Source organism: Epinephelus lanceolatus, chromosome 15, assembly GCF_041903045.1.
Source record: "Epinephelus lanceolatus isolate andai-2023 chromosome 15, ASM4190304v1, whole genome shotgun sequence".
In the NCBI taxonomy this organism is placed as follows: domain Eukaryota; kingdom Metazoa; phylum Chordata; class Actinopteri; order Perciformes; family Serranidae; genus Epinephelus; species Epinephelus lanceolatus.
The window spans coordinates 37,947,258-37,961,823 of NC_135748.1; positions in this window are offsets into that span (position 1 = coordinate 37,947,258).

The window sequence follows — 14,566 nt, forward strand, 5'->3', positions numbered from 1 at the left end:
CGTCTGCTGTAAATGATAAATCAACACTTATCTAATCAGACACTACGCTGAGTATCAATGCAGGTGCATGGAAAACAAACATTATTCCTCTTTACAGGTAATTACACATCTGACTAATGCGAGTCTTAATTCAGGAACATCATCAGGGCTTTAAACTCTTTTACCACCTCACCTGTTGTTCATTAGTCAGGTGGATTTAACAGGAGCTCACAGATAATGAGGGTACAGCCTTCACCTGGGCTGAGCCACTTCTGTCTCTGTCACACACAAGAGCTGGTGGGCCTGATGAACTGAGTCTGAACGAGTACAAGCTAGTACTTTTACTCAATCAAAATGATTGTATTTTTACTTCACTACTTTGATTCTAAAGCTAAAGTTACTCTGCAGATTTCGATTATGAATGAAAACTATAATTGATTAATAAATTATGATGTATTATTAATTAAGCTACCCAGCAGTATATTAAACTAGCTGCATTGCTTCCCATTCCAACATTAAAGGGATGAACACATTAATAATTGATTAATTATATTGCTGTAAAAAACAATAAACATATTTCTGAAATGGGACTATTCTGCATGGTAAGTACTTTGAGTTTATTTTGATGCAAATACTTTTGTAGTTTTTACTTCAAGGAGTACTTCGCCCCCCAAATGACCATTTGTATATCAATTATTCATCGCATAATGCATTGAATTCAAAAAGAAAACTTTTTTTTTTTCCTGACATGCCTCCACAGTGAATTTAGAATCCAAAACTGGAGAAAATGAAAGTCATAGAAGTCCAGGTTTAGCAACAAGAAAACTATATTAAAATGTCTGTTTACAAACTCTCATAAAACTCATACAGTGTAATCCAAGTCTCATTTATCCAGTCGTATGCTCAGTACTTCCTGAACAGACAGAGAGAGGAACTGAACTAAAAGTGAAACCTACCCATGCTCTCTTCAAAGCATGACTCCATTAACAAAAACAGTAATTTTACCTCACTGAACACAGGAGTAACTGATCTGTCCCTGTTTCCATCAGCTGGTTACTTTGTGCTTTTGTGAGATTTTGCTGAATCTCAGGGTGCTTTCACATCTGCCTTGTTTGGTTCGAGTTTGTTTGCCCCCTCAGTGTGGTTCGTTTGGGCAGGTGTGAACACAGCAATCACACTCAGGTGCCGTGAGAACACGAACCAACTCTAGGCAATTATGACAACTTTATAACTAAATCAGTCCCTGATTCAGACCAAAGGAGACAACTCTAGGTCTGAAAGCAGCCTAACAGGCTCAAAAGCTTGGTAGAGCTGCAGAGTTGCCAATAACTCTTTGTGCTGCTGTGGTCATTTGATTCAAAATAATGATTAGTGGAGCTTTACACCCTTCAGTACACTACAACTACAACCACTACAACCTTCAGAGACGACTCTAGGTCTGAAAGCACCCTGAACTAATCCCTAAAACACCACAGTCACACAATAAAAGAACCAAACTACCAATCGAGGCAGTGATAGACCTTCCTTAATCTCCTGTGGTCAGCAAGGTAAAATTACTGTTTTTGTCAATGGAGTCTGGCTTTGAAAAACAGCATATATAAGTTCCACTTTTAATTCAGTTCCTAAAAGGGCTGTCTGTTTGTGAAGTACTTGTGAAGTAGCATACAACTGGATAAACGAGACACGTCCCCAATGACCTGACAGGACCCAAGAATTTTCTCCAATTTTGGATTCAAACAGTTTTCATACAAATTCAGTATAACACGGGGTGAGTACATGATATACAAATGGTTATTTGGGGGGTAAAGTATTCCTTTAAAGGGAAATTTCGGTTTATTTCAACCTGTCTCCTACCGTCCTAAATTTGTTTCAAGTGACTAGTGACATAGAAATAATAGTTAGCATGTTAGCTGTTAGCCTAGATACAGCCGGGGCGCATAGTAGCGTCAGACCTGTTAAAACGTAAGTGAACGGGCAACTTTCAAGTGCAAAGTTAGTCCACTAAACAAGCTTTTTTTCCCACAAAGACCACCTCATATCGTTAGGATAAATGTCAGAGAACATATAGAAAACGACATGTAAACGTGTTGTCTTACCTTACCGGTGTGGTGCCATGTTTGTTTACCATCTAGCTCTGCTTTCCAAAGCGCAGCCGAAATATCACGAGAACAAGCAGCGATCTCATAGCGTGCTAGCAGGCACAAGCAGCAACAGCTGGAAGGCAGAACCGGACAGTAGCCTGAAAAGTTCATTCATTTGTTTTATGAAAGATTTATAGAATAATGGCTGACTTTTTGCCAGACTTCAACTTTGTGGAGGAGGAATTTGATTTTGCAGAGTTTGATGGCCGCCCTTATTTATTTGAGCCAGAATACACTGACGAAGAGCTTCGTGAAATTGAAGAACAGAGGAGGAGAGAGAGAGAGAGGCACAACAGGTAGAGGACGAGAGAGGAGGAATGGCTGCTGCAAGGCTGCGTAGCTCTGGAGATTGGTGGTGTACCTGTGAATGCTGTGCCCCAGTGCCCACAGAAGAGGAATGCCTCTGTTGCAAGGAATGGGACCGGTTGCAGCCTTATTTTCAAGGTCTGGATGTGACCGAGGACGAGACACCTCCACCTGGAGTAGTATCCAGCTGGGCTTTATCTAGAGCTGGCGAGATATATTTCGGCCACGCTTTGGAAAGCAGAGCTAGATGGTAAACAAACATGGCAGCACACCGGTAAGGTAAGACAACACGTTTACATGTGGTTTTCTATATGTTCTCTGACATTTATCCTAACGATATGAGGTGGTCTTTGTGGAAAAAAAGCTTGTTTAGTGGACTAACTTTGCACTTGAAGGTTGCCCTTTCACTTACGTTTTAACAGGTCTGACGCTACTATGCGCCCCGGCTGTATCTAGGCTAACGGCTAACATGCTAACTATTATTTCTATGTTACTAGTCACTTGAAACAAATTTAGGACGATAGGAGACGGGTTGAAATAAACTGAAATTTCCCTTTAAGTAAGAGTTCAAATGCAGGACTTTTACTTGTGTCGGAGTTTTTCGTACGTTAAGTAAAAGATCTGTCACAGATAACTTTAAGTTGACCTTTAACTACAGCAAAGTACCATTATCAGATAAACTGGACTTGTATTTCTCCTTACATCTATACAGGCTACCTGTTAAAACCAAAACATTAAATGTATCAACAGTACAGACGATCCCATCTGTAAAAGTTTCTGTATCCATGCTCATTCTCTTCATTATTCTCACTTTAAAGTCTCACTTTATTTGTCAGGATCGAAGGTGTTAATGTTTTCAGATGCTTGAAATCACATCTAGGAACTTATGAAACTGCAAACTGACCCTTACAAAGAGTTAAAATAACAGCAAAAGCAGATTGAATTAGAGTTGTGACAAATGGAGTAACAAAGGAACAATCGGCTCTGTTATGCTGTTATGAGAATTATGTTTTCAAAGAGTTAGCAAATTACCCTCTTAGCTGCAAAATGGAGCCTCTATTATCTCCATTTAGTGTGTCGCACGCTCCATTTCAGACAAAGAGAAGGAGGGAACAGAGATGGAGAGAGGGGGAGGAGGGGGAGAGAGAAAGAGAGAGATTAAACGGACCATTAGACCAAAATGACTCCTGTGAAGAGGGATCAGAAAACAAACAGGGCTTTAGAGAGCTGCTGGCAGCGTTAGCGGAGGCAATTACCATCATTATTATTGTGATCATGTTTACAGTGATTATTTGCTGCCTACTTACTGCCTCACCGTGATACAGCACAACTGATGAGGGAGGGATGTGCTGTAAATTTAGGGGAACAGTTAGAGACCCATTGAGAAGAGCTGAAACGGAACACATCACACTAAACACCTCAATCTGTGAGCGAGACGAAGGAAGGACAACGTTCAAGGACAAAGAGAGAATTAATGTTTCATGAGTGTTTTCACTTTGATCGGGTTAAATGTGACTTTAATTGTTGTTTTGTTCAAGCTTGTTTGTTTGCAACATACATGATGCTGTTTTCCTGACCAGGAGAATTAGATGAACAGATTCTGACCTCAGTGGGGCCGCATATTAAATAAAGGTTAAAAGGAAAGTAAGCCTTTGCTTCTACTGCACCTTTTAAAAGCAGAGTTACAGGGTGCTTCATCGGTGCACATAAAATACAGTACTGTGAAATACTACAAGAACTGCAGGGGATGGCCAACCAGAGAACAAAATGAAAAAAAAACATAAAACCATTGGAGTAATGCATCAACATTACACTATAGCCTAGAGACAGGTTTTAAAAAGACCACACTTTTACAAATAAAGGTGCTAACTAGAACTATATAGGGTTCTCTGGCTTGTCTCCACTGGAGAATCCTTTCTGGCTCCTGGTAGAACCATTGTGCAACGCCCTCTGTTGATGACACATCCTTAATCACAATGGTTCTATACAGCACCAAGATTCCCACAATCCTGAATGGAACCAGTTCAAGAACCAGAGCTAATTACAGGTATGAGGTATAAGGGTGCTAACAAGAACCAGCCCAGAGGGTTCTACAGAGATTCCTTTTATATTCCAAAGGTTTTATCTAGAACCCATCTGGGGGGTGCTCTTAAATAGTACCGAACTGTAACAACAAAATAATTGGAATAATAGAACTGAAATTTAGTTTCAAATTAGAACCAAATACAAAATGACAATTACGAGGTGCTCATACAAAGGCGGGGCATAAGCACATACAGCGAGCAACAGCAGCAACCCACCATCAGACAGCACCCAACGATTTGAAAGAATGGAAACAGAAGGCTCAGCAGGGACATTCATCTGCCGCAGCAAGCAAACACATTGTCTGTGGTCATTTTGACTTGACCAGTGGAGTTCACTACAAGCTGATGATGAAGCTGTTGAAACAGCCGCCAGCGATTTGACCAGCTGAGTTGCAGGTGGCACCATCAGCCGGCTTGAGTTGAGCTCAGACTGGCCAGTTCACACCGCTGCAACTTTTTTCTGAACAGGGTTTTCCCTGCATAGAAAATATTTTGGTGGCTGCCAAAGCCATTTTAGCCCTCCACCAATGGAAGATCCCCTCCGCCAAAGAGGGGTGTGTGAGCGGGGAAGGGAGGGAAAAAAAAATAAATTCAAATGTCAGTGCAACCACCCATAGTTCAATCACCATGGTTTGGACCACTAATGAGAGCCTGGTGACGCGACGTTGGACCAATAATATTCGAGTTCTTTGATTCATCAAAGATCAAAGTAACGAGTTGATCACCACGCTGAACGCAGGTGCTGGTGCATTCACTGCCAGCCTGGTGACAAACGAGATCATGTTTTGGTCCTGAGGTGCTACTTACAGTAACATAACGAGTTTATATAACTCCACCGCTGTCCGTCTCTGCTGCACTGCACACACTGAGGGCTCAGCCCTGCAGTGCTGACAAAGAGCAGAGACACAGCAAGATGGCGACAATATTCAGACCAAATCAGGTGGTGCGGAGTACAGCCTCAGTGTTGAGCTGAGGTGTGTGGGGGTGTTTGTGCTTTAGAACATAACCGCTGTTGAAACAATCAGAAAATAATGTTTTATTGATCTGATTCACCAGCTTTCTCCCTCTCTTCACTCACTCTCTAGCGTGCTCGACCACAGCTGCTCGCTCTCTCTCTCTCTTTTTCTGTCGTCTTCTTTAAAATGAGTCGGTTGCCGGACTTATCGTAATGTTATCAAAGAGGGAGAAATGTCCTCTCCTCGTCCTAGTAACGAGGGGGGGAGGAAGTTTTTATTCATTGGATTAGAAAATGTGTTATATCGTGATATGTATCGTTATCGGGATATGAAATGACCTATATCGGGATATGAGATTTTGGCCATATTGCCCAGTCCTACTGTATTATTTGGACCTCTCTCATCTAATAGAGAAGATATGGCATTGCTTAATACATTTGATCTGTAAATGCGAAGCGTGCGCCACAGACATCATCACCAAAGCCCTTTTCTGAGCCAGGGAAAACCCTGCTGAAACGTTCTCAAATGGTTTTGTCTCGTTGTGACTCATTGGTCTGACCTGGGCTTCAAATAGTACCAAACCGAAACAACAAAATAATTGGAAAAATAGAACTGAGAAAACATGAAACATATAAATTATAGCAGAACATAAGATGAATTGATTAAGGAGATTCCTCTACATTTAAAAATACCATTTGATGCATGGATAAACATTTGAATATTTGAGAATAAGGATCTTTCAACAACTCTTGAAAACACTATTTTCCAAAAAAATTGGATGGAAAGGGTTCTTAATGGAACCCTCAGTCTCACAAAGAAGCCCAGAAGAACCCTTTCTCCAAAAAAGGGTTTTTTTCAGGAGCTTATAGTTCTGGGTACTTTTTACTTTCTAGTGTCGTGTGCATGTCATTTAATGAAGGTAAACACAGTGAGTAATGACACTGCGCTCTGACACAGCGCTCCTCAAATCAGACGCTGCAGATTCATCAACATGCATCCTGCTGCTTTCAGATCACTGTAGAGATTTAATGAACTGAAGGAGAGACTGTTCATACAGTGGAAAGCAGCTGATGACAACAGACACTGAGAATCATTTATTTATGAGATGAATGCAGATTGATTTACCAGAGCTTCTGCTTCAACCACATTCAAACTTATTTTTGATGCCGATTTAGTTGAGTTTATCTGCATTTTAAGTTTTATTCAGCTGCAACAAGAACACGCGCTTCTGAAACGTCTGTCTATGATATATTTCCCACCAAAACACCAACTGTCTCTGGTGGAAAGGTTAAATGCAATGCACGCATAAATACATTCTTAATAAATGTATGTTTATAAATATGCAGTGTTAATGCAGGAAACAACTTTTTTTGCAATAAATTATTTTCTAACTTCAAACACGCATGTGCCTGAGTGCTGTATTTGAATATATAAAAGAATATAAAACATAAATAAATATAAAATGTAGATGCAAGCGTAAACATTGCCACACAATAGATAAAAGAAAACATGCACATCATCTACATAGATTTAAATAAATATTCATATGTTTGTCCAGCAGGCAAGCATACGTCACAATTTATGCAAATAAAAATCTTTTTTTTTTTGTATTTAATTTTGTGATTCTTAACTTTCTTAAGACGTCCTTATTTTATTTATGTAATGATATTAAGTATTTTGTCGCTCTCTGACAGTAAGAACAGCAGCTCTGGCCCTCAGCCCTCTCCTGACGACGACCTCGTCAGCCGAAGGTGAAAAATATTTTCACAGCAGGTAATTAACTCCTTAATGAGAATGAACCCTGGAGCTGCGTTCGCCGTAGCCATGGCGACCACAGCCATATTGCATCTGCGGTGGGTGCGTTTAACCACACATGTGCACACACACACACACACGCTGATGTCAAAGATGGATCTATATTGCCCTGCCATGCTGATGTTGACAAATGAGCGTCTTTAGCTGCGTGGCCTATTAGCTTTGTCCTGCTTTGAATACGGTTTCATTTGATTTGTCTGATGTATGGTGGGAGGCTGAAGTACGTCCAGCCTGGTCAATGTTTCATTTTTTTTTTTTTTTTTACCTCCTTGAATGACTTAATTAACCTTTTTGTGCAGAGTGATAATAGCAGCTCGGGGACCCTATGCTCTTCCTGCTCTCATCTCTCATATTTCTTTCCATTTCCTGCCGCCTGCTATCTTATTCCTCTCTTTTACCGGCCCCTCTGTCTCTATCTCCTGCTCTTTTCTTCACCTCCCCTTCCTCCATCTTCCATTCTCCCCCTGCTCGCCCTCCCCTCAGCTCCCCCATTCCCCTTAGTGGTCTTTTTCTGAACAGCCTGATTGCTCATAATCACTCTCAGTCTGTTTCTGTGACTAATTGGTCTATTAGAGTGGGAATGGGGGCCGTATGGTCACCAGGCAGCCTCAGTCATGGTTTCCAGTATTTGCTTCCTTCCTTCCACTAGTGTGTCTCATTTGTGTGATTTAAAAGGCAATGTGCGGCACGTGACACCGGCGGTGCCAGGTTTCAGGGTTTGACTGGTGCAGTGGACCCATGGACCCAAACAGAGGGTGAATTTATGGTGTTGTAAAGATTTAAAATGTCATCTGTTGTTGGGTGTTGATGAGACAAAGACAATCCCAGTGCAAAGACAGTTTTACACCAGAAATTATTGTATTATAAGGAACTACGCCCATTTACAAAATTCATACATGTTATTGCTATGGTCAAAAAAACGGTCCAAAATACTAGTAAACATCAACAACTCTCCCAAATCAAGAACAAAAGTGTTAAAACTCAAATTTGTGATGTCACAGGGTGTTAACTCTGGAGCTGCTCCACAGACAATGAATTGGAAAACATGTTCTAGATGACACTGAGAGCACCCAGAGGAGTGTTTTGAGTTTATGGGTACATTTTTTGTTTCAGCATTGAGAACACTACGATAGAATAAAGCCATTTGAGTATAAAAAAAGACAGCGAACATTTGAGTCCACAAAATCAGGCTCTTGTTCACTCCAGACTTTAAACTTGATGACATGGAAAGTTTGTGACTTAGACTACATTCACATTACAAGCTTTTTTTGTTTTTAGAGTAGTGTGACACAGAAATCAGATTTATACACACTTTTATATGTGGTCCAAAATCTAATGTAACCATGTGACCGATGAGAGAATTCAGAATTCATGTGACATTTTCTGACGGGGACAGTCTGCCTACACGCCATGACGGCATTGTCATGAGGTGCAAACAGAGACATTAGAATGCAGCCCTAAGCATCCTATGGTATGGAGGAACTGTTCCTCCATGACACTCTCCATATTGCAGCCTCACCACTCCTCACTCCTCTCCTGGCCACACCCACACCTCTCCCTCCGCACAACTACCAGCAGTAGCTGCTGATAGAGCCAGTGGACTGAAAGCCTGTTTGTACGACAGCCATTATCCCGAGCACAAACACCCATTGTTCCAAAGGGCATCTCTCCAAAAATACTCTATAAACTCTCCTAAACAGAAGCACATGGCTAATTACTATGCAGAGTGATGTCACTGGAGCTGAAGCTTACACCACTATGTCATTCATTTTTTCCCCCAAATGCCTCTTTAGAGAAGGTGGTGTTTTTTTGTTGCTGCTCCAACATGGATGCGAGTGACGTTATTGGTGCAGAGATCCAATAAGGGTCTCGTCAAACATGAATGTGCACAGTCTGGGCAGAAGGATCAGATCTGAAATGGATATTATGCCTTGTACTGTGAACATAACCTTACTTCTCTGGCTTCTGGCTTTTAGAGGGAGAAGCTCACATTCACAAATATTCGTTGAACTCTCCTCGGCCGTGAAAGTAACTTCTTAAAGGGGAACTAAGGTTTTTTCAACCTGGGCCCTATTTTCTGATCTACTTTTGACTAAATGAGTGATAGGATGTTCAATATGTGACATTTCTCCAGTACGAAGCTAGGGCTGACCTGCCTGCAGCCAGTGAGCACGTGCTATATTAAATAATAGGGCACTCAGACAGCGTCAAACAACGTCAATATACGTCCACTAAAAGTGCATTTCTTTCACACAGATAGGCTCGGATTGTTAGTATAATTATCAGACGACATAACGGAAAGGAGAAATGAACGTCTGTGTTTACCTTTAGCTGGATTCAGACATATTAGTTGTGGCAAGTCAAAACACTTCCTCTGCCTGTTCCCTCTCTCCTCGTCCCTCTTCAATGAGCTCTGCGTCCGTGTACGTCCGCGTTCTCCGTGTTCAGATAAATACGCATTCAAATGGCTCATCCAGATCCAGTTGGTAAAAATCGGGTAAAAATTCAGCCGTGACTATTCCAAACAGTCGCATTTGTAAGCTCCAGTGGCAACTTTCTGCAACAACTCAAGTCTCGCGAGACCAACTGCCGTAAAACACCATAGACTGTATAGTAAAACACCAAAGAAGACGAAGAAGAATCTCGCGAGACATGAGACTTCAGAGCCAGACTTTCACTCTCTGAGTGAGTGTTTTGACTTGCCACAACAAACATGTCCAAATTTTTACCTGATTTTGACCAACTGGATCTGGATGAGCCATTTGAATGTGATGACCGCCCGTATTTATTTGAACACGGTGGCAGAGCTCATTGAAACTGAAGAGCGGACGAGGAGAGAGAGGGAGCAGCAACAGGCAGACGAACATGTCTGAATCCAGCTAAAGGTAAACACAGACGTTCATTTCTCCTTTCCGTTATGTTGTCGGATAATTACACTAACGATCCGAGCCTATCTGTGTGGAAAAAATGCACTTTTAGTGGACGTATTTTGACGTTCTTTGACGTTGTCTGAGTGCCCTATTATTTAATATAGTGCGCGCTCACTGGCTGCAGGCAGGTCAGCCCTAGCTTCGTACTGGAGAAATGTCAAATATTGAACATCCTATCACTCATTAGACAAAAGTAGATCAGAAAATAGGGCTCAGGTTGAAAAAACACTTTAGTTCCCCTTTAACTTTTGGACTTCTTAATTTAGGGTGGTGTTCACCTTTAAGCAGCAGACTGATGCTCATGGTTTAGAATGACATGTACAACAGTCACTTGTGGGTAAAATATCCCTGTGTCCACATACTTTTGGCCATATACACTAATATTTACATATTGGTGGATTTTATTTATTTCTACAGAGGTATCGCGTTGGATGAAATTTGGTGCTGCACAGAGATTCAGGTGACATGATGTCAAAATGTATTAAAACAATATTGTGAATTATATTATTTCATGTAATTATTGTTGTGTGTAATATGTGAGAGCTGAAGCTGCAGTCAGTGCCAGTGCTCAGATATTCTGCTCCCACATCACACAGATAATAAGAAGTCTGAGCAGAAGTATAGCTCATGCTAAAATGCCAGCTTGCATGCAGCTCTTGCTTGCAGGAGAGTGTGTGTGTGTGTGTGTGTGTGTGTGTGTGTGTGTGTGTGTGTGTGTGTGTGTGTTAGGCAGTGGGGGTCTGAGCAGCTCGGCCGCCTAAACACTTCCCCTTGCATCACATCAGCACGCTAAGCTCTTACATAACCAGCACCCTGGGGAGCTCTGCCTCCATGACCCCGGCCAGAGAGAGGAGAGGAGGAGAGAGGGATGGAGAGGATGCAATGGAGGGAAAGAGGCAGTGAAATGGGAGATGGATTTTAATATAGGGATGGAGAGAGAAATGGAGGGAGAAAGAGACAAGAGGAAGGAGGGGGAGGAAAATAAACAGTATGGTGAGAAAGGGGAGGGAAGTATAGAGAGAATACAAGACTGACAGGTCAAAGGAGAAGACAGAAATGGAGAGACAGTAGGAAAAAACACAAAGAAATAAAGGAAATTAAAGAGAGGACTGATGAGAGAAAGGTGCAGAGGAAAAAGGACAAAAAGAAGAGACTGCAAAAAAGAATAAGATGGAGGAAAGATAATGATTGAGGAAAAAAGGGAGTAAGAGAAAAAGAAAAGCAAGGCATGAAGATAAAAATCAGTGTGAAAACGGGAGGGAAGAAGAGAATAACAGAAATGGAAACTGACAGGGAAAGGGAGAGGATAAAACAGAGGAGAGAGGGAGAATGGACAGACGATGGAGAAGAGGACGGAGGATGGAGAGCGTGAAAACAAGGGGATTAAAAAAAGGAAGAGTAAATGACAGTAGAGAGAAAGAAGGGTGGGGAAGAAAGAATGGAAGAAAGGAGAGGTGAGGGAGTGACAATGAAAAGATAAGAAGGGGAGAAGAAAGAGATTGAGAGCAAGAGATAAAAAGATTGAAAAAGACAATGAGAAGGAAGAGAGAAAAGAGAGGGAGGTGAAATAGAGAGATGAAGGAGAATAATTGAAATACGGCAAAAATGTAAAAAGATGGAGGGATGGTGGTGGAGAGGAAGCTGAGGTATCAGTCGCCCCCGTTCTGACCTGCACTGACCCGAGTCCACAGCAGCAGGCTGAACGCCGCCGCCGGGGGTTAAACCCTGAACACACACACACACACACACACACACACACACACACTTAGCCAAGCATGAGGGAGCAGACCTCTGCTGCAGGTCACAACCCGACTACGATATCACTGTCAACACTGATCATCAGCTGCAGGGGGAGAACTGGGAGGAGGGACGGAGAGGAGGAGGGATGGAGAGGAGGAGGGATGGTGAGGAGAGGAGGAGGGACGGAGAGGAGGAGGAGGGATGGAGAGGAGGAGGGATGGTGAGGAGAGGAGGAGGGATGGAGAGGAGGAGGGATGGTGAGGAGAGGAGGAGGGACGGAGAGGAGGAGGAGGGATGGAGAGGAGGAGGGATGGTGAGGAGGAGGAGGGATGGAGAGGAGGAGGAGGGATGGAGAGGAGGAGGAGGAGGGATGGAGAGAAGGAGGAGGGATGGAGAGGAGGAGGAGGGATGGAGAGGAGGAGGAGGAGGGATGGAGAGGAGGAGGAGGGATGGAGAGGAGGAGGGACGGAGAGGAGGAGGATGGAGAGGAGGAGGGATGGAGAGGAGGAGGAGGGATGGAGGGGAGGAGGATGGAGAGGAGGAGGAGGAGGGATGAGAGGAGGAGGGATGGAGAGGAGGATGGAGAGGAGGGATGGAGAGGAGGAGGAGGGATGGAGAGGAGGAGGGATGGAGAGGAGGAGGAGGGATGGAGAGGAAGAGGAGGGATGGAGAGGAGGAGGAGGGATGGAGGGGAGGAGGATGGAGAGGAGAAGGGATGGAGAGGAGGAGGAGGGATGAGAGGAGGAGGGATGGAGAGGAGAAGGGATGGAGAGGAGGAGGAGGGATGGAGAGGAAGAGGAGGGATGGAGAGGAGGAGGAGGGATGGAGGGGAGGAGGAGGGAGAGGAGAAGGGATGGAGAGGAGGAGGAGGGATGAGAGGAGGAGGGATGGAGAGATGGAGAGGAGGAGGAGGAATAGAGAGGAGGGATGGAGAGGAGGAGGGATGGAGAGGAGGAGGAGGGATGGAGAGGAGGAGGAGGAGGAGGGATGGAGAGGAGGAGGGATGGTGAGGAGGAGGAGGGATGGAGAGGAGGAGGATGGAGAGGAGGATGGAGAGGAGAAGGGATGGAGAGGAGGAGGATGGATAGAGAGGAGGGATGGAGAGGAGGAGGGATGGAGAGGAGGAGGGACGGAGAGGAGGGATGGAGAGGAGGAGGGATGGAGAGGAGGGATGGAGAGGAGGGATAGAGAGGAGGGATGGAGAGGAGGAGGGATGGAGAGGAGGAGGGATGGAGAGGAGGAGCCAGATCAGGTCAGCCTTTATGAAGTTCATGTAAGACTTTGGATCAAACTAAATGTACCTGCAGAGGTAAAGTAAACCACATTCAGCTTTTTACATACACACCTTGATTGATATATTATTGATTATATTCACACTGTTGACCAGTTGCAAACCATCTTTGGGGCTTTGAGGAAATGGACAGAGCTGCAGAGTCCAGAATAACTAAATCTATCATATTCCTGCCACCTATTTCACAAGTGGGCGTGAATAGATTTTTACCTGTCTGGTGCAAGTGGGCGTTAAGTAGGGGAGAGTGGAAGAGAAGAGGGAAATTAAAGAGGTGTATTCTTCTGCAAAAACAAGGTAGGGAGAGAGAGAGTCCCGCCCCCCCTTAGTTACTGTTGCTTAGCTGGACAAGTTTGACCACAAGAAATATGGTAATGCAGGTTCCACTTAGCTCAGTGCAGCAGTGTTTCTTACACAGATTCTGATTGTCACGGCCAAAACACATTTTTCTCCCACTCACTCTCTGCTTATACAGCTCCCGTAGCAGCTCTTCTTCTCTGCTCCTGTGGAAGCTCAACTCCTCTCCTCACCACTGATGTATAAAGAGAGCTCTGTTGCTGTTTTTGTGTCTCATGTGTGACAAAAAATGAGTGACTCGAGACTCTTTGTTTAAGTCGAGAAATATCCCGAGCTAAACGACCCACAATCCTGTCATTATAAAGACAATGGTCAAAAAGATGCTGCCTGGCGAGTCATAGCTCGAGAGGTCGACTCTTCAGGTGAGAAATCAAGTTTAATTAGGGGCTGTACACACATGAGTTTCAGCTAATGCAAAGGTGGAGGACGTACAGATCTTTCAGTAAAAATTAACTTGCGTGGTTGTCTGTTGAGGAGCTGCAGCGCGACACCTTCAGTGTGTGTAAAGGCTCATTTATGCTCCCTTTACGTATGAAAATGTACACGTCCGTTTCAAACGATGTTACCGTCACTGCCCACATACTTCAATGCGCCCTTTACGTTAGCATGGATGTCAACCAATATATCCACCAGGAGGCAGCCCAGCGTCAAAAGTTTATGACAACAACAAACTCAAAAACAAACATGGCGACTGTGGAGGAGATATTGATAATGTACCTCTTGTGTAAAAGACAAAAACAGAGGCAGTGTTGTAGGAGGCGGTGGTCGGTGAGGCCGTTAAATACATCGCGACTGGAGGACGGAGAATTCTTTTCTCTAGTACTGCCGATGAGAGAAATTGAATTGTTATTTCTTCTTCGTGTCTCACTAGAGCTACGTATCGGGTAGTGACAGCAACACTGCCCCCACGGTTCCCGGTAGTACTGCTCCGTTTGGCCCGTATCCGTAAGCTTTATGGAAACGTGCAGAA